Raw genomic sequence first — 21,173 nt, 5'->3', positions numbered from 1 at the left:
AAAGGAGCTGCAGGACCTTGGCTGCTCTTCAGCTGGTGGCTGGGCAAACCACAGGTTAAAGCATTTCTGCTGCAGGAATAACTGGAATTGCAGCCTTTACCCAGGGAAGATTCCAAGTGCTGAATTAAAAAAAAAAAAAATTAGTCTGCCCATCTATTTATAAAAGACATTTTATTTATTTTTAAACAAAGTCTCTCACATACCTGCTCCTTTTCTCAGTGAAAAAGTCCTTGTTTTCCAGGGTTTTTTCCTCTTTTTTTCAGTTTCTACAGTGAAGTTAAAGCACTTAATTGCAGAAGGGCTGCCACGCACATCATCGAGCTCCACACAGGACAAACACAAACTAAGAACCCACTGATCATAGACCCTGGCTTGGTCAATAAGCTGGGGTTTTTTTTATTTACACAGTCAATACACATAGGCTGTAGATACCTTTGAACCTGCACAGACAAAGCAGATGGGAACTAAGAAGAAATCCTTTATAAGATTAGGCTGCAAACTGAAAACACAGTTCAAAGCAGAGTCATATGCAGAGACCCCCTACTACTAACCAGCAGTATTCAGTATTAGCTGCAACACAGTGCCCAAAGCACTGTTCTGTGCTGTCAGGGAGCACTTACAGAGCCTGTCCTGTGTTTGGTGCAGCAATCAACCTAAATGACTAAAGAAAGTACAAAAGGAGTGACATTATTATGCTGCATTTCAGAATTCTAAGGGTCAGCTACATAAACATGGTGAGCATTTGAAGATATTAATATTTGGATAATGGCTAATTCAGAAACAACCTATGATTAGTTTAATAACCTAGTTATTAAATATTTAATAAATTCATACACTATAAAAATTAATAAACTATTTATAATTTTATAAATTTATAAAATTAATAAACTATTAAATAGTTTTCCTTAAAGTGTTTCACTAAAACACTATTCTAAAGAAAAAGTTAAGATCAAGCTATGCTCCACAAATGTAACAGTACTGGTTAATCAATAACTGGAGCAAAGCAATTCCATTATCCCTGCTATTCTGGCATGGGAAGTGTTTTGTTTTGCACATGGCAAAGATTCCCCAACTACCCTGGTGGTAAGAGCCCTCTCAAGACAACCACAGCTGAGAAACATCTGCACATCAGGTGGCTTCTGGGACATTTGCTGCTGTGTGCAGTAATTCTTCAAATAACAAACTTAAAAGAAACCCATTACAAATGGTTTTAAAACTGCTTGGAGGCTGCCACATCTTGTGTTGGGTACGGCTCACACTCCTCTCAGTTTGGGCAAACAAACACCCAATAGAAATTCCACCCTCCTTCTGTGCCCAGTTGTAAGAACAATATTCCACACTACTGCACATATTTGGTGGTGACACCAAGTCATTCCCCACCTCCCCCAAAAACCAGAGGGATCACAGGCAGAAAAATAACTTCTGTTGGGAAAGGGCAATCCAGTCCCATCACTGGAGCAATCCCCCCATTCACATGTCATCTGAATAGAATAAAACTATTTTCAACAGAAGTAGTTATGATAACATAGCAAAAGGGATCAAAATAATCACAAATAATACTGGTATATAGGTAATAATATAATATACTGGATACGGGTACCATTGAGTTCACATTTAGGGAGTCTATTCTGAACCCATTTCAGAAGTTTTCTCCCATCTGTGCCTCCTCCTTACCCACAGTAGATAAATCAGCCGAATACCATGAGAATAAATAATTCTCTATGCCCCCAAAGCCACCAACCTTAAAAATCTGCCACAAGCAATGAAAATACTGCTACTACCCAAGCAGCAACATTAAAATTCCACCTCAAAATCAGCACAGCACACAGCAATGAGGGCGCCTGCCTGCCCTGGGATCTCTAACCACACGTCACTTCTGCCTAACAGAAAAGCACAATTGCCCTTCTCCATTTCAGGGACACGACGAACTCCAGGCCAGGAACTGCTCACATCTACAAGATCTCTGCTGTGAGCTGCTTTCAAATGCTGCCAAACGCACCTCGCACAGGCCCATCGGGGGCAGAGCCACCTCACCCACCGCACCAGGGCAGGGCTGGTCCCACACCAGGGCTACAGGCAGCATCTGTAGTTCCAGCACAGGCTGTCGTGACAGCCACACACCAACCACAAATCATATTTTTCTGCCTATGTCACTAGCATCCCAGAGCCAGCAAATGCATTCAGAACCACATTTGGGTATTAAAAACATTCAACAATAAGTAATGGCAATCCAAACACATTGCCAGCGCCACAGAAAATAATTACAGAGCAAGCACCCTGCTTGCATTCATCCTTAAAAAGTACTCGGTTTTCCTCCTCTTCCCCTTTTAAAGGTTTAAATCCCAGGTATTTGGGCACCTCCAGGTTACAGAGCTGAGAGCTGTAAGAGGCTCAGCTATGCAGGAAGACATCTGCTTCTTCCCCTACATCCCCATTTCACCCCACACAGCTGCTGACAGACACAGACGTTTTTAGATTTTCCCGTGTAACAACATCCCCAGGACCCGCTCACTTCCATAGCGAGCCCAACCTTCTAGCACACACAACTCCGGAGCGAAAATCCCCTCCTTCAGCAAACAAGAAAAAACCCCAGCAGGTTTCGCTCCACCTGCAATTTCATGCATTTCACGAGAACGCCGATACCGCACCAAAACCCCCAGCGATGCTTTTCCCCCTCGCTTCTGGATCCCCAGCGGAGCAGAGCGGCCTCGCGGATCCCCCTTCCCTCACGGATCCCCCTCTCCTCACGCCGCAGCCCCGGCGCGGGTTCCCCGTAGGGGAAAGCGAGAGCCCGCGCCGGAGCTGCGGCGTGGAAAACCCCCAGAACCCCGGCGCAAACTTCCTCCTCACCCCGCAGGAGCCACCGGCCGCTTCCCGCCTTCTCCTCCTCCTCCTCCTGCCGGGCTGCCCGTACCTGGCTCGGCGCCGGGAGGTCGCTGCCGTCCCCACGCCCCGTCCCCGCCCGCAGAGAGGGCGGGCGGCATTGGAGCCTCCCCGCCCCGCCGTTGCCGGGCGACGCGGAGGGGCCGGGCCGGGCCTCGGGCACCCGAGAGCCGCCACCGCCACCGCCGCGGGTCCGGCCGTGGGCGGATGGACAGCGGCGGGAAGGGCCCCGCAGCACGGGCTCCGTGTTGTGCTCCGCTGGGTGTGAGTGACGCGCGCCCGACCCCGCTCCTGGGTTTAGTCGTAGTCACTCGGTTTTGGTCAAAAATAATGCGGTATTGCTCAAAATTATCTGTAATTAAAATTATGCGCAATTGCTGGTGAGAGGGGAAGATGCGGAGGGTTCCTGAGGAATGAAATGTGGCTTAAAACCCGATTAAAACCCGATTAATTCTCTCTATATTATATAATGATATATTATATAACTTTGTATAACATATATAATAAAAATTGATGTAATTATATATTTATTATTTATATATTTACATATTTATATGTAATTTATATGGGGTTATATAATTATATGTGTGTGTAAATGGTACAGCTTGCCCAGAGAAGCTGTGGATGCCCCATCCACAAGTGTTCAAGGCCAGGTTGACAGGGCCTCCCCACCCCAGGGTTATTGACAATCTTCCTGCAGGTGGTGAGTGTGCAGGAACACATCTGAGATGAAACAGAAGAATTTTTACAGACTGATTTTGGATTTCTGATACTTCATAAGTGAAAGGATTGCAGTAGCAGGCGCTGAGGGCTGTCAGGTCCCCAGGCAGGGACAATCTCTGGGGACATCAGGGTTCACAGGGGACAGCCTCACCTGCCCGGTTACCCCCATTCCTACAACAGAGTCACAACTGAACACGCATACGTACGGCCTCCCTGCGATGGTGACAGCCTAAAGCACCCTCAGTGTGCTCAAAGCAAAACAGATCCTGTTAGGAAGTGATGCCTGTTTTGTCCTTGATTTTAATCCCATTAGTTACAAGATAATGAGAAGCAAAACAAAAAGACTGAGAACAGTCACACTGACTTTGTTATTTTATATTCACTTTACTTCTTGGAAGTTGTGTAACTTCCTTTTTCGCAACACCTCGTAAGAGCTGTTTACTGTGCTGTATGTGCTAATATAGGAAAAGGAAAGGAAGAAAGGAAGAAAGGAAGAAAGAAAAAGAAAATCTGTTTCCCTGGCTCTGCAGCATTAGACTACAAGGCAGAAAGGGGAATACAAAAAAAACCATTTTTCCATAAAATTTCTATCTGGGAGCCAAACCCTGCCCTTATTGACTGTCACAGTTTTCACTGCTGTGTCACACATGGAAGGAAACACCATCCTGCAGATTCAGCCAGCAAACAAACACCTCCCTTCCAACTGCAATGGCACTGAAAATCTCGGAAAAGGAAAGAGTCCCCAGCCATTACTCTGCCATTTGACCTGGCCATATTCCAAAGCCTGTCTTTAATGTCACCTCCAGGTATTTCTGAAGGGGCAAAGCTCTTTGGGGTGTACTTCTGAAACAGTGTTCACACATGGAATTACAAAGATGCTGGAAATGTAAATCACTGAAAGATCACTTAAGTACTTTATACTTCTAAAATATTTTGGACTTTATTGTGTCCAAAGACAAGGCACTTTCCAGAGAGGCCCAAACGTTACTTGAAGCAAGGGATAAGGAAATTCTCAGAAAACAGAGCAGAGCAGGCAGACACAGACCCATTTACCAGTGTAACATCTCATGGCCCATGTATTCCCTGAACCTACCCTCATTTTCATCACAGCCAGTGACTCCTAAGTGTAAACACTGCTGTTCAGAAGGAAAAGAAGAGAAAGAAATTAATCAGCCCCAATTCTTATATATATGCAATGCTTAAAGCAATTCACTGAACTTGACCCTTTTTGCAGTTCATTGAAAGAAAATGAAAAGAATTCCATCTCTGCTGAGCACAGAAGTTTTGGAAGGGTGGGGGATGCCTGAGGTTTAGTGTAACAAAGTGTAACAGCAAGAGATGAAAGCCAAGTGCAGCTTCAGCCAGCACAGACTGCCGTCCCCACGTGTGCAAGGAGGTCACTGGGACTCGCAGGGACTCGGGGCAGGTCCCTGCACATGGGGACCCTGCAGACCCTGGGCTCCCTGAGGTGGCAGTGGGACCCCAGACCCTTCCTGTTCAGGGGCTCTCCCAGGAAGCTGAGAAGCTGATCATGAACAGTGCAACACGAATCAAAAACTCTCCCCAACATCCTCCTATCATTGATCTAAATCAATGGCAAAGCAATTTCTACAAGACAGATTCAGGGACAGACAACTTCACTGCTTTTTAAATAGGACACTTCTAAAATCTGCTTTTCCTTTCAGTATTTAATTTGGGAGAGACAGTTGTATGTCAGGGGCTCACTGCAGAATAAACAACAATCACACGTGAAATAAGTACCTGCATGGTACATTTTGTAATTGTTTCCTGAAAGATGCAAGTCAGAAGTGTTAGTATTGTTACACAGATCAGGCACTGTTACACAGATCAGGCACTACTATGCACATTATGAAACCTGACAATTACAGAACCATTACCCAACACAGATCTACTTTCAACAGCTTGTGATGAGAAAAACATAAAATAAGCATTAAAAAGATAAAGCAGCAATAATTAAAATGAATATTGTAATAGAAATGTTAAGAACATATGCACAACTGTGTGGTACACCTGCTGAACACCCTACTCAGTTTGCTACCCAGGGCTTTGATATTTATTACACAGTAATAATTGAGAAGGCACAAATCTCTCATTGATAGATGCATTTCTCATAAAAGTCCTGGAAAATGTATGGACCTTAGACAATCACTCCTCATTAAGGAGCGACTGTATAAAATCTTTATTAAGTAATAACCCTAGCTATAATACAGGTTTATTTCTCACTTCATTAAAGCTAAGCCTGATTAAGTAGAGATTGTTATAAGCTGCCTTTGATCTCCATTGAGACAAACCCCTTATTTTTACACATTTCATGGTAAAGTGATAATTTTCTGTTTAATTTGATTTAAGATTTGTTTCTTACAAAGGGAAAAGCAGAGCACACTGTCATGGCTGAGGTTGGGCAGGTGACCATCACTGGCTTCTCTTGAAGGAATGAGGATTAATTTTGGGAGTGCCACAGGCCTTTAAGTGCTTCATGCCTAAGAGCAGCAGGGGTGCAGAGGAAGGGTGTCTGCGTGTCTGCTGGGACAGCAGCTTCCGCTTGGTGCAGCTGCAGCTCAACTGAGTCAGCGCCACGGAAGGAGAGCTCGTGTGATGCATTTCTCCCATTTGAGACTGGAATCTATTCTCCTGTCATGATTTCAGGCAGCTGAGGAATTTGTGCAGGTTAGTGACTGCTCAGATGACCAGAGACACTGAAATACACTCCAGGATTTGTGTGTGGTTGCACGAGCAGGCTCTGCACACTGAGACCCTCCTGAGCACAGTATTTGTGACCCCATCAGCAGCAGACTTGCTGCCTTTCAGAGGAAAGCCCTTCAATGCCTACACTCATCCAGTGCCATAACTGCTGCACTCAGGGCATCCCTTCACACTCAGGTTCCACCTTAATTCATCTTGTTTTTTCCTAAGTCCCACCCTCCATATGCCACTTGTATTAAGCAAAGTACCTGTGCTGAATCCTGTCCAGGGTTTGAGCATGGTGACAAGTAGCTGTCAATGGAGAGTAAATTTTATCCTCATTACCACAGGAAAGAAAAGAGATTGGCAAAAGGATGCTTGACACTGTGAGATCCCACAGATCTCCCAAACCAACACTATACATCCTGAAAAAGGTGCTTGCAGAAGCAGGCCAGAGAAAATCTGAGGAAAATATTCATTATTTGGGTGATTAGAAGAAGATTGCTGAATATATCACTGAGATATATTCACTGAGAGCCTAAATCAAAATCACTGCTGTTCCCTTCCCTTTGCAGGAGGTGAGGCACGGCAGGGAGCTGGAATGAGATGATCTTTAAGGTCCCTTCCACCCCAAACCATTCTATGATTCTATGATTTCCAGTAGCACCCAGAGTGCCGGGTGAAACCAGGGGCTCCTGGCCAGGAAACACCGAGCAGGGCACATCACTGAAAGGGTTGATGGCAGGGAAACCTGCTGATCTGGTACAAAGCACTGCAGTTTCTCTGGAGCAGTTCTGAACAAAGGCTGGCACCTCCTCTGCTGTTCCAGAGGCAGAATCCTTCCTCTGCATCTCACTAAGGCATCGCTCACAGGCGAGTCACCCTAATGACAAGAAACTGGAGCTGAAATGTGAAGAACAGAGACTAATTAATAATGAAGGTAATGAGATCACCAGAATATATATACACCAAACCTGCATCTTAATTATCTCATGAAAACTGGCAACTCCAATCATGTTTCAAAAGCCTTTAATCATGCTCTCTCTGAAGAATATTGGTGGCTATTTTACAGAGACTTAGGTAAAAATACCTTTTGTGTAGGTTTTTCCCCTACAATAAGAGCTAGCCAAGTTACTACTGTGTGTAACTGCTCTGCTCCAAAATGAGATATCTCAGACTTGTAATTACAGCTGGTCTGATCTTCATCTCATCTACTCTCATCTTATTTTGGAGTGCTTCCTTTGAAGGAAATGCAGTAAGACTGGCATGAGTTACTGCAGTATTATTATGAATCCCTTTTATTATGACAGAACAAACCAAGAACAATCCCTAATTAAGGCAGTTTCTGCCAAAACAGAGGGAGTGTACAGTCCCTGCCCCAAAGACCTTGCAATCACAACAAAGGCAAAGACATTTGAGGTAGGGAAAAGAGGACAGAATGAACTTGCTCCCAACTACAACTTGTTCTCATGATTTAAGGGGAAGTCAGAAGGAGGCTGAGATAGGATGAACACAGGACAAGTGCAGAGCACGGGAGCTGAAGACTGCAGAAGAGGCAGAAACAGGCTGCATTTACAGCTGGCAGAGCCTTTCCAGAACTTTCTGCAGTTTCTTCCCTGCCCTCCCCATCCCTTCATCCCTGAACAGGGTAAGGAGGTCAATTCCAAACTACAGCTGCAGGGGAACACTGCTCTGGGTGCAGCAGGCATAGCTCAACCCCTGGTCCCACTCCCAAAAAACAAAACCCCAAGTGCCTGCAGAGAGGCTTATTTTAGTAATTAAGGAGGCAGCAATTGAAACTCTGCACCACAGGGGTCTGCTCTCCCCATGACCCCCAGAGCAGAGAGCTTGCTCGTGTCCTGCCCCCAGGAGGAGCCAGGCACATCAAACAGCTCTGCCTGAGCACAGGGCTCGGTTCTGTGCAAGGTGAGAGCACCAAAGGCGGGACAGGCTGAGGGCCACGAGCACCCATTCCTTGGGCCTGTAATGAACTTGGGCCCGACTCTGGGACATGCAATTACAGCATGAAGACATTTCAGGAGACTCACCCACTGCTCTCTCCAGAGATGAGCTACTTGTAACCTCTCTGCCTGCCATCAGTAGTTTATATACTTTGGCTGCTTAATGAGGCGTTTGGAGGGATTTTCTGTGTTCCTCTCCAAAATCCCTCATGAGGGACAAGTAGTGAAGAGCTGTGAGTGCAAAGGCCAGATGATGGCACAGGATACACATCCCCCTCATCAGTGCAACTGTACCATTAGGTTTTTCATGTCAAGCTCTGAAGGCATCTCAGAATTGTAGCTGTGAATCCATGATTAAAGCACCTTTGTCAAAAGCATTACAAAAATATGCCAGACACAAAATCTATTCTATTTAACCTTTGTCAAAATGATCAGTAATAAATAAAACAAAACAGGCTACATGAGCAAATTCAAGTGAAAAATATGTAGCCTGTCCTTTAGAAATGGGCTGGGAGGACTCTGGAAGGGTTGGACACATTCACTTTGCTGACAAGAGCATAGAAAGGAAAGGGAAGTGTGAGCATTCCTCAGCCACCTCAGAGCTTAAACCAAAGTGGAGGCAAGCAGCTCCATATTGCACCAGAAAGATGGAATCACATTTACTTACCTCTCTCCACTGTGGCTGTAGGGAGAGGAGGCTTCAGTGCTTTTTTCCTAGCCAAGCAAGCAACTGGCCAGGGCTCAGGTGAGCCTGGGGCTGCAGATGGAGCAGGGGGTTCTGACTGCCCTTCTGACACATGAATCTGCTGGATTATGCTTTGCATGATCTGTAGAAGACAGGCTGCTGCCAGAAGAACTTTTTGGAAGTTTCAGTTCTGAGCATGTTCTCACGACATGTTTTTAAGCTTTTAGTCCCTTCTCTGTGTAACACAACTGGTTAGCAGAGGAAAGGAAAAGAAAAAGAATCAGTTGGCCAGGATAAGAATAATTCATGCTCACCAGGGGCTAGGATTTCTCTCATGGCACACAGCAAGGCTGCAGAACAGAACATCCAAAAGCAAGAACAAACCTGCACTGAGCTCATGGGTGCAACTTCACTTTGGTCCTATTGCTCCTTTGCATTACCACATCTCTTTAATCACACAGTTACACACTACTTCCCACTGGTCTGGAAGTGTTCAGGACCCTGGCTGGCTGGTGCTTGGCTTATCAGCAACTATTCAATATCTGCTTTAGTCTCTTGATCAAAGTGCAGCTTCATGTCTTATTTATGGCTACTACTAACAGCCTGCTCTGCAGACAGAACTATTTATTTCCCCCCTAAGCTTTTCTGTGGTGTTCATCACTCTGACATCTGAGTGCTCTGCAACGATTAATTTATCTTCATAAAGTCTCTTCAAAATGAGAGAAGATGGTATTCCCATTTTACAGATCAGGAGCTGCTGCACAGACAGATTGAGGTCAAACATTTCCATTCATGATAGGTCCTAGTATGAAATGTCTCAGATCTAAATTTTTTTAGATATCTTCAAATATAATGCCAAAAAAATGAAAACAAACAAGGTTTGTGTGTTCAAATAAAACTCTGACTGGCTTCTTAGAAAGTCAGGTACAAGAACAGGAGAGGATTAGGGATTGTAAATGTTGGTTACCAGGAAGAAGGATGAAAACTTTCTGACCACCAGTCTCAGGAACACTAAAGACCAGTTCAGACAACCCATGTGAATGTAAAATGTGTTATGAGCCTTTGACGAAGCAGCAGAGTATACTTAAAAAAATAAACACACAGGGATGTCCTCAGCAGCTTAGAACACAGGACCAGATCCTGAGAGCACAGTTTAAGATAGGAGGAATTGCAGGTTCTCTCCACTTCTTGGCCCATTGAGCATGGAAAAACCAGAAAGCTGTGTAGTGTAGAAGACCACCCTGGGAAGGAAAGGTTTTGTTTTATCACTGTGTTAAAAGCATCTGTGGATCAAATGTGCCAGTATCACTTTACAGCATGAAAATGCCGCCCAGGGGACTCTCAAGGCTCATCTTTTTAAATGCTGATACCTCTTTGTCAGTTTTAATAAAAGACAGCTACAAAAACAAAGTGGGCCATGTGGTCTCAATGAAGCAGAGACCGTGGCAATCAATAACAGAAACAATCTGCACTTACTCTCTGGGAGAATTTGCTTTTAGCAGCAACATTTCTATAATAAGACATCATTCAAGAGCTCCCTTCAATTTTTCTTGGGACAATGAGCCCACTGTGCCCAAAGCACATCTGTGCTTATGGAGATTTGCAAACCAGGACAGTGTTTAGACTGATAACTTGACCATGCACCATATGATGATAGATCACAGCTTGCAGGATGTTTGATCCTTCCTTTTCTGCCCTCAAATGGACAGTTTTCTACTCAAAAGAAAACTTCTCTGTCAAAATGTTGACTTTTAATGCAACATAGGCATTAGTTTCTGCTTCACCTCATGATCTCTTTCACAGAAGGCCTCACAAGTGCTCACAGGTCTGCCCAATACAAGCTCCTGTCTCCAGCCCTGTTTTTTAGCAGATGAATAAGGTTAGGAAAGACAACAAAACCTGGGGAGAAGAGGGACATGGAAGTTAAAAGAAAATGTTTTTCATTTGCTATGCCTGAAAGACACCAACTGTGCCACAGGAAATGCTTTTTAGTTGAGAATCCTGATACATCTCAGGCCCCAGACTGTGTCGGATTTAGATAATCATTACATTGCAGATTAAATTACATTGCAGATCAAAGTTTTGTTTGTTTGGAAAATTGCATCTGAGACCATTAATCTTTTCTGTCTTATCAATCCAGCACCATCTTCATGTAGCACATACCTAGTAATGGGACTCCTGAAGCAGCTGGTCATCTATCCCAGTGCCACCAGTACACCAGTGTCACCAGGGAAAAAACACTCATGGGCACGAGGTGGCCTTGGCTCAGCCCCTGGCACTGACAGCTGTGGCCTCTCCATCCAGGCTGAGTGGAGAGTTGTTTGTCAGAGGGATGAGAAGGTTGCAAAGTGCAGGAGCTGAACTGTTTGCCGTGTTTGGCCATTTCCACCAGGTCATGGTGTGGCTCTGCCTGGGCTCTGCTGTCTCACAGGGCCCTGTGACTCCTGCAGGGCCCTCCCTGCCAGCTGAGCTTCATCTTCCTGTCACCTGTGGGCACGTGGTGACAGCAGTGTCACAGCCCCCAGCCCCTGCACTCCTGGGGTCTCCATGGATACAAGAGAGACGGGAACTGCTCTGGTTCTGTGGCTCTGCACTTCAGTGACATTGTGGCACTCGGCTGCTGCACCCCTTTTCTTTCACTTTTGGCTCTTTGCTTCACCAAATAAGGAACCAGATGTTTCCAGTTCCCTCTGATGGAGAGACACTGCCACAGTGTGAGCAGGGAGCTGGACTGTCAGGCTAAACCTGTTTCAGTAAGTAATGCTCATAAAATCATTTCAGTCTGAGCTGCAGCTGCAGCAAATTCATACATGCCTGGTTCAGGATTACTTTTGTGTTTAGGATCTTGGATCATGCAGAATGTCAGGAATGGGCTCAATCGCCAGTTCCATCCACAAACAGAATTCTCATTCTTGTTATGGCTAAAAAATAGCAACCACTAAAATATTAACATGCAGATGGAAAACTCCCACTACTTCCTATAAGTATTGCCTACAAAGCATTTCAGAGGCATGGTTGGATATTACCAAGGGAAGTCCAATCTCAGTAAGAAACATACAGATTCTGATTTAAAAGCTACACAGGGACAGTCTTATCATCTGGAACATGAATTCTAGCCTTAACAATTCAGTACAGACATCAAAATGATCCAATTTCCAGCCTGGGCCATCCCTAGCACATTCCTTTACCTTTGTGATTTGTGGATCCTATTCACCACCCATCTCCATTCACACTGAAATCCAGCAAGCCAGGTACTTCCATGGGCTCTGCACTGCAGCAAGACACAGGAAGTCAATTTTCTGTGGCACCAGAGAATGGCAACTCAATGCTTTCCATGACACCTCATTTTGGTGGATTTTAATCTTGTCCCTGAGAGACAGGAGCTGTTGTGGCCACTGCTGGTTTGAGGCTCTTTTTTGCAACTCACAGATATATAATAGGCAGAAGTTCAGTGGGGAGAAAGGAAACAAGATTTTTGCATGGTGAAAGTGGTGCTTTGGCAAAAGCTTCCACAACTCCAGTGAGACAAAAACACAGAATAAAAGAGAAAAGTTAAATTTTCATCAAATCTTGCAAGCAGAAGAACACCCTCTTCCTCCACGCCACCCTTGCCCAGCCAGATCCAGTCAGATCACTCAGTATTTTGCTCTGGTCTAAGCCAAGACCCAGATTTGAGGCTCCCAGGGGCACAGCACTGTACAGAGATAAGCCAGCTGTGTAAAAACCTGGAGTTAAGTCAACAGAGTTCAATGAGCATTGAGAGAGTGAGCAGCAGAGGGGATTTACCTAGAAATGGAGCATCTGTGAACCACCAGTTGTTTATAGGGACTAATGGACTTGCCTTGCTCCCCAGGTATTTTTACTTCAAAGGTACATAATAATGCTTAGAAAACTCTGTCTTGATACTACAGCAAACAGCCCTACAATGACTTTGACAAACTAACACCTAATGCAGATGAGAAAGCAACAAGGATTCTTCTTGTACAGTCACTCCATTTTCTGCCCTTTGCTCTGGCCCAGCCAGCTGGAGCCTCTCAGGGCACAAAAACCCCCAAGATCCCAGACCATAAGACATAAAAACATTTCTGTGCACTGATTGCCTCCTCACAATAACCTCATTATCACAGCTGTCAGTCACCAGGACAAACCAGTCACTAGCATGGGAACCACTGATAGGGGATGCTCACCCTGAAATGCACTTGCTGCCTGGAACAACACAAGGGATGGCAGCTTTAGCACCACACGAGGCTCCTCCAGGCCAAAGTTGCAGGAGGTGTCCCCCTGCAAGGGATGGAGGGGTCACATGAAGAGATTCCCTCTGGCTCTGTGTGGAACTGTTCAGCCCCTTCATTTCCACACTGAGCCAGCACTCACATGGAGATAATTGTTTATATCTTCTAGATTTATCCCACAACGGTGATGTCCTGTATCAGGCTGGAAAATGTAAGGGCCTTTTTTCTTACAGATTTCCCAGCACGTAAATCTTGTATCCATGTGCTATCCTGTCTTAAGTGGCTACCCAAAACCACCATCACTAATCATTCACCTGGTGCATGGTCTTTATTTTATCCAAGTCCTTGATGTACTGATAAGGGGTGTCTACAGTCCTGACCATGCCAACATAAGGCTGGATCACTCATATCCAGTTCTGACCTCAATACTCCTCAGCCACTGCTCAATACAGTGGTGCTACAGTGAGAATTTGATTATGATTTATAAACCTGAGTAAGTAAAACATTTTTATCAAATTTCAGAAAAATGCTGTTAACATTTTAAAGTCAGCAAAAAATCTTTCCCAAGGCAGGAATTTTCAAAAACTTACCCTGAACATACATTGCCTGAGCCAGACACTTTAACAGATGGACTCAGAAAGCTTTTTTAATATTGGCTATTAATAAGTGCAAATGTTCACAATGACAAATGCAATGTATTTTTAGTCTGTACTGGGACAGGCGCCTGGTCTTCATCAGCACTTTTTGTCAAACTTTCCTCTTTCACACAAACCCCACCTGTAAGCCTGAATACACAGCACACAATCATGAGCTCTTTCCAGCCTCACCTCCCTGTTTCACAGTAAGGTCTGTAAACACTCACACTGCTCTGCCTGCCTGCCAGGTGTGCCTGTGCTTCCACCTTGTCTGATTTCTCTCCCAGCACTCAAGAATGTTCTTATAACTGGGATTGCTCAGTGACTGTAGCTTAGTTAACCTGGAATTATCCAGTGTAAATCAACTCAGCATCAGGCTTTGCAGCTGAAATGAATGGATTAACTCATGATACAGTTAAGTAGGAGGAACAGGCTCTGTACTATAAACATCACAAATGCAAATGTCTTTCATAAAGTCCTTTTGTTGTTATTTGTCAGAGTATAAACTGAGCAGCAGTGAGGAGGGAAGGGGTGGCTGTGAGCCATCTGTCCTCAGCAGCACATGTACAGAGTCCCAGTCACCTTCTGCCCTTGCTGTGTCTTTAATTCCCAGCTCAATACCTGGGGCACAGCTACACCAACACCTCCAAAATCCAGCACCATGAACTGCCCTTGCCACGCTGTGAAGCCTGGCTGCAAGCAATGCAAATATTTTGAGTTGGATTCCTGTGGCCTTTTCCCTGGGTGACACACACAGTGTTAATGGTTCCCAAAAGAACACTGTGGTAACCATAAACTGATAAGTTTGACAAATGCCAGCTGACGTAAAATGGACCCATTGTGTGTGTTTAACTGGAAGCAATCAGAAACTCTCATCTCGAGTTTGTGGTTTCTTCTGGGATCATTGCAATAGTTTCTACATGTCACAAGTTAATTCCAATAGAGGGTCATTTTTAGATAGAGAGCACCAGAAAAAACATGAGGAAACCTGGGGTTATTGCAGAGGGAGCCTGCACAGGTGGCTCAATGCTGCTCACCTGCAATGTGAACAAACAGCTGCACTCATTTCCCCAGATGGCCCAGGAGAAGCTTTTCTCACTCACTGGCCTTTTGGAGGTGCTGTCATGTGCTGCAGGGCAGACATGGAACAAGGAAGAAAGTTCCAGGCAACACAGCTGGGATACCACCAGTGTAATTTCCTAACACCTGCATGAAAAGAAAGAGTGGCTGCTGCCATTTCACTGCAATCTGACAGAGAGAGGCTGTGCCTTTAAAGGTGGTCAGACACCTACTTCCCACCCTTTATTTGCTTCTCTTCCATATTTGTGTGATAAAAGCTCAAAGAAATACAGGCTTTGCTGAACAGCAGAATACAGCCTAGATGGTCTCCAGCCCTAAAACTATTCTCAAGTGACTTCTCCAAGCTCAGACAAGAAAAGTGATAAAGTCAGGACTTGGATGCTTCTTTCCCCATGCTTGCAATGCCACCCCCAGGACTCAGTGCAGTGCCCTGCTAGGATGGATACTGCACAGTACTGGAACTACCCTCATCCTGGAAACATTTTCCTCAAATATTTGGCTCCACTCCTTCCCTCCTCCCTGAGTAATGGGCAAGGGTGGGGCGAGAATATTTCACAATTAATTTTCTGCTGTGGAAGAGAGGATGCATTTCCTTCTTCATCTCTGCTTTTGTTCACTGGTGCTCAGACAAATGGCTGAGCCCTGGGCAGCAACCTGGAGCAACAGCAGTGCTCTGGCTCCCCAGCAGACTGGACACAGCTGTTTGTGAGGCTGCCTCACTGGATCAATTGTCTCTCTTTCCCAAGTCATGCTGCCATTTTATCATTAAATCACTATTAATATCAAAACTGGAAGTCTCCCCAAGCCCTGAATAAAGTCCATCACAGAGTTCTCCAGCTGAAACCAATATTCCAGCTGCTGCTCCTGGGAAAAGCAATGTGTTTTTTTGACATCCAACTATGCTAAAAGAAGCTGGCCACCAGATAAAGGCAGCCCACAATGACTCAGTGAGCACCAGCACTTTTGCCCAAGCCTGGTCTGAAAGCCACTGACATCAGTAGCAAACTTTTATTTCAACAAAGATACATTTGGCATTAGCCCTCAAAACCCTCATTCAGGGTCCCAGCTACACTTCATGAACATCTCTACTGCTTTCATCTCCCTGTTAGGTGCTGTTGTGCCCTGCCTGGGGACAGTGTTGATCCCCTGAGTGCCTCCAGGCAGGCCAAGGCTTCCCAGGGCCAGGACACAATTTGGAAATTTCTGGTGCCCTTCATCCACCAAGCTTAAAAGGGGACAGGACAGGAAGTGTGTCCTACCAGACTGCTCTGCTCCTACACCTTCCCAAATGCTGCCAGCCCCTCCTTGCCAGGAAAAAGTTCTATCTTCCAGGCTCACAGAGAATAAATTCTGCATTTTGGCACTTTCATGCACTTGTAGGTAGCAACTGATACAAAGTAAATGCTTCAGATACATGGCTGAGTGGCAGCTCTGCCAGGAGTTTGCCTTTGTACCTGTCCTGCAGACACAACTGCTCTGCCTGCAAACAGCATGGATGCTGCAGGTGTGGTTTAAGGCTTCATGCAAGTCTTGGGGGCCTTCACCCCAGAGATAAACCTGCCCTCCTTCTCTTCCACCCCCTTTGCAGAGCTGGCTCTGACCAGATCCAGATCCATCCTCCAGGTCTTTTCACTTCTCCCGTGTTTTAATTGCTTCTGTTTTACATCTGGGTGACCAAAGCTCAAGAGAAACAAGTTCAAAGGCTTTCTCAAATCAGTACAACAGTAGGTGGTCACCCCTATGGCAATCACACATCTTAAAACCAGGAAAAAGGAAAATGAAGGAAATAATTGCAGTGTCTGCACAGGCCCCATGCTGTCAGTTATCCCTGATGGGGAGTGTCTGCTCCCTGTTTCCTTCCTGCTGGCTCAGCCCCAGGCAGGCAGAGGCAGCACTGACAGCCCAGGGATGGATCAGCACCATCAGTAACTCCTACCTGGTGTCCAGAGTGACTGAATATTGCCTTCAGCTGCCTGAATACAGACATTTAATGCCACTTCAAAACCTCAAAGTATTCAAGGCATTCACACGGATGTGACACAGCCTCTCCAGGAGCCCACACCACAAAGGGTAGGCAGAGGCACCCAGGAGAGAGGGTGAGAAGAGCCACAGCCTCCATGGGGCCTGGCTCCTCATCTCATGTGTTGAGCTGTGAACACAATTCACTACCCAGCTGCAGTTTGCTGGGCTTCTTAGGCTGCCTGTGTGGCTGGAGCTAAAGATACCCCAGGCAGAGCCATCAGCCTTTCTATCACCTGAGCAGCCCTGAGCTGTGTGAGCCTTCCTTCCCTCAATCCCTTCTGCAAAGTGCAAAGGCCCAAACTCAGAGGAATGCACAAGACCCAGGGGATTGTCCTTTGAGGCTGCAGACATTGCAGGGACTCACCTGGGAACACCCCAAAGGCTACACAGGCTCCTCTCAGGACAGTTATTGGATTACTGCTTCGATGCTTTGTGCTTTAGGCTCTGCCAGACGGCTTTAATCAGCTGGTAATGTGACACTTCCTTCTATAAAGACCTGAGACCTACTTCCCTGGCAGCATGCCTTTTCCTCCAGGAGGTCAGTCTGCATCCCTGATTTCTCACGTGTTACGACAGAGGGATGAAGGAGAAAAATAAAATTATCAAGGCAGTTGTAATTTCGATGTAAACCTGACAGGACATCCTGTTCAAAAAGGATATCTCAAGGAGCTCTTGAGGCTGGCTCATTTCAGCTTCAGACAGCAGGAGAGACTCAGCTCAAAACTCTTGACTTACTCCAAATTCCCACTGGGTTTAAGTGCTTGACATGATTAAGGAATGAGAAGTGAATCTCAAAAGAAATCAGAGGTGACACAACAAACCGTGGATACAAATTTGAGCAGAAGTGCACTGCAAAAGAGATGTTATCTACTAGTCCAGAAAGTTTACTGAATAACCTACCTTATGAGATTTCTGGAGACAGGAGTGGTGCTCAGACCTGGTGCTCAGATCCTAACTGCCCCAAAATCTGCCCTCCAGTTCTTACTTCCTTTACTTTATATGTAGTTTTCTTGTCCAACTCCCATCTTTCATCACTCTCCACTCTTTTGCTAAGCCACATTTAGCAAGCAATGTCAAAAAATATCACAGGAAAAAAAGCCAGCCAAGGTGGTCCCTCCACAGCCATATGTGATCTTCACTTTGAAAAGTGTTACAGAACAGCCCGAGTGAAACACTTAGGACTCAGGCTAAAAACTTGGACACCCCCATCTCACCTGGATGCACGGGTACCTTGCTTGGAGAAGGAGCTGGAAGCACCTCCTGCCCCTCTTTTCACCCAGCAGACAACAGGATGAAAATTTCTGGACAGTCTCTTATGCCACATGTGACCAGGCAAAGCCAGTCTTGTTATTGCTAGCATGCAAACTTTGTTGTCACTGCTTGCTATAAAAAAGCTTTAGTTGGGCATGAATGAAAGCCAATGACTAAAACATTGTATGAAATTGATTTAATAAGGTTCAATGATTGAAACAGGAAAGATTTTCCTTGACAAATTGTTATAGGCCAGATTCAGCCTTCTGTGACCAGCTCTGCTGTCAGCCTAATTGAAATTTGTGCAGTAAAGGGGCAACAGCCTTTGCTCTCAATTAACTCGGAAGAAAAGTAGAAATCTTTTCAATCCTTCTGAGTTATCAGCCCTTCTTTCATCTGTTTGGGTTGTTGGTTTTTGGTTTTTTTTTTCCTGAGTATTAATACAGCTATTAAGAATATTTGGGGATACCATAATTCACAACCATAATTTAGGACCATAAAAAAAAAGCTTTAAAATCTAGGATTAGAGAACAGGAGAAAAATGGTATTTTGTTTTGAGGAAGGAGGTAGCAACTTGCTACAAATACCACTTATAAGGGCTGCATCTGGTCACAGCTCATTCTGTCACAGACTTCTGGCTGCAGATTGATTTGGATGTATCGAGTGTTTCCTAGATTTTGGTTACAGATATAAAAAATCCAATTCTGCCACTCTTGATTATACTGACCAGCACATCCTTTGGAATTACTCCTTAAGGCTTAACTGAACTTTGTTTGTGGGGAAAAGTAACACCTCATGGTAAATGAGTCCTTGAATCTGGATGCAAGAAAATTTGGGGCCAGCCCCACCTTGGATTAGGTCTGTTTCACACGAGCTAAAGGCCACACTCCCAGGAATGTCTCGACATGCTGCTGACCCCTGCTTGCCCTGAAAGCAGCAACGCGTGTGTTGTTACCCTGATGGGGATCCTGACATCTTGAGCAAGCAGGAGGCATTATCTGGGCTCCAGGGAGGAGCAGCCAGTGAAGCTGCAGGCAACTTTCTGTGAGAATCTCCTTCTCAGGAAAATATCCTTATTAATAAAACAGTAGGGAATGCGGAAAAGCAGACTGATCTCAGAGTAAAATGTTTCTTGGGGAGTTCCCTGAGGAGTCAGTAGCAGCTTGTTATGGAACTAACAAGGCTTTTACTGCTGCAGCCATGTGAATGAGAAATATTTCAGCGTTAGGAGCAGCTAATAGAGGCACAAAGCAGGAAAGCTGGGCAAGCAGAACCAGTGCCTTGAATAACAAAACTCACAGCTACTGGAAAACCTCCTGAAAGCTTCTGAGTATGAAACAATCCATGACCTAATTAGGTGGCACTGTTGCTGAAAAATAGAGGAAGGAACAGAAAGAAAGCAGAGGGAAGATTAAAGTGAGAGAGACAGAGAGTCCTTAATACTCAGGAGATGAGTCCAAGCTGGAGCTGACCAAGCCTGATGCTTTATTTAACACACAAACACTCCATGAGGGAGGAGGGAGGCACAGATGAAAGAGACTTGCTCCTCACTCATGCAAAGTCTCCTCACATTTTACACACTGAGATGAATGAGGGAAACAGACAGGAAACACCACAATATGTTGGGATCTGGAATTAACTAATATCCATGCTGGTTTCTGCTATGAAAAGACCACATTTTTCTCCAAAGGGAAAAAATGGGTTAGGTATCCCTAAGCAGCCTTGTAGGGAACAAGTATTACAGTGAACTGGGCCACAACATGATAAGGATGTGATCTATTCTGCATCTTTCCCACAATAATTCCCCATCAGCCATGGCAGAAGCACAGTTCAGAGGCAAACTGGCACCTCTGAGCCAGACAGAGCACAGCTCATGTGCACAGGTTACTTGGGTGACACAAAGGAGTTCTCTGCAGGAACAGGCTCAGCCAAAGCTACACGAAACTCTTGAGGCCATCACATGAGGCTGCAGGGGAGTAATCAGAAATATCCATATGGATACTGCTGTGGAGTGCTCGGCCTTTTCCAAGGCAAGAGGAAACCCCAAACCATCTAATCAACAGCAGACTACACCCAAGGAGACTACACACCACCCCAAGCACCAAGGGAGCACAGGACACACTTCTCACTCAGCAGGGCTGTCAGATTCTTTCTGAAGAAATGATAGGCCAGACTGTTAATTAGGGTGCACAGTCCCAGTGCTGATTTCAGTGAGCTCTGCTGATTTAAATGGCAAGGTTCTGGTATCTCCCATGTGCTACTAGAAGTGGAGAAGAGCAGGGCCAGCCAAATCCTTGTCGCCTCTCAGCCCAAGAGGTCCCTGGCTCTGTTGCAGCTGGCTTCCCACAGACACTGCTGTGAGCAGCTCTGGGCCAAGGAGAGCTGATGAGGTGCAGCAGCCTCATCTGGCTGCCAGTCAAGTATGACAGCCTGCACTTGAACTACACACTCATTCCAACAGGGAACCAAAGCTACAGGGACTTGGCCTGAGCATCAGATGTGTGAAGTCTTTGAACTAAGTTCCTTTAAACTCAGTTCTCCCCACAGAAAGCATTTGTACAACTGCCTGATCAAAAAGCATCGATAAATCGAGTCATGACTCCCCTTCCTCTCACTGCAGTGTTCACTATTCCCAAAGAATCAGGTCTGAGTCCTTCACTCACTGCACTCTGTGACTGATCTGCTTCATCCCCACACCAGGAGCTGCTGCAAAGTGCTGCTGTTTTGGGGTGGGTGGCACAGAGGGTCCCTGTCCCTGGCTGAAGGACAAGCAGACACACCCAGCTCCTGGCAGCAGCCTGAGTTACCACCCAGCACTGATGGGAGCTGTGCTCCTCATGATCCAGCTTTAGGCAGCTGAGCTGTGAGAGAACTGCATATGGGGAGCTGTGCCACTGCCCTGGCCTTTCCCCAGAGCAGTACAGGTACCACTGCAGGGAGCTGGGCCAGCCCAGCCCTGTGCTGTGCTGTGAGTGCCACAGCTCTACCCTACATGTAC

The 21,173-nt window shown here is 45.6% G+C and overlaps 1 protein-coding gene and 1 pseudogene across 7 annotated transcripts in view; one reads left to right on the top strand and one right to left on the bottom strand.

The window, feature by feature from the left end:
* RAB11FIP4 (RAB11 family interacting protein 4) overlaps positions 1–21,173 on the bottom strand; it is a 121,311-nt gene that overhangs the window by 29,116 nt on the left and 71,022 nt on the right. The window contains exon 1 of one of the 7 annotated variants that reach the window (XM_077188388.1): positions 2,915–3,067. The exons of 4 other annotated variants lie outside the window; for them this stretch is intronic. The gene's annotated coding sequence lies outside the window, so the exon portion shown is untranslated. Of the gene's footprint in view, positions 1–2,648; positions 2,705–2,850; positions 3,068–21,173 lie in introns of those variants that run through there. 2 more of the 7 variants (XM_077188386.1, XM_077188389.1) reach the window with 2 other exon arrangements.
* The window catches only part of LOC143695527 (uncharacterized), a 29,756-nt pseudogene that overhangs the window by 3,096 nt on the left and 5,487 nt on the right, over positions 1–21,173 (top strand).

This window comes from Agelaius phoeniceus, chromosome 19 (assembly GCF_051311805.1).
Source record: "Agelaius phoeniceus isolate bAgePho1 chromosome 19, bAgePho1.hap1, whole genome shotgun sequence".
NCBI lineage: Eukaryota > Metazoa > Chordata > Aves > Passeriformes > Icteridae > Agelaius > Agelaius phoeniceus.
Note: the sequence above shows the minus strand (reverse complement) of the source record. Positions and strands in the feature narration are given on the sequence as shown.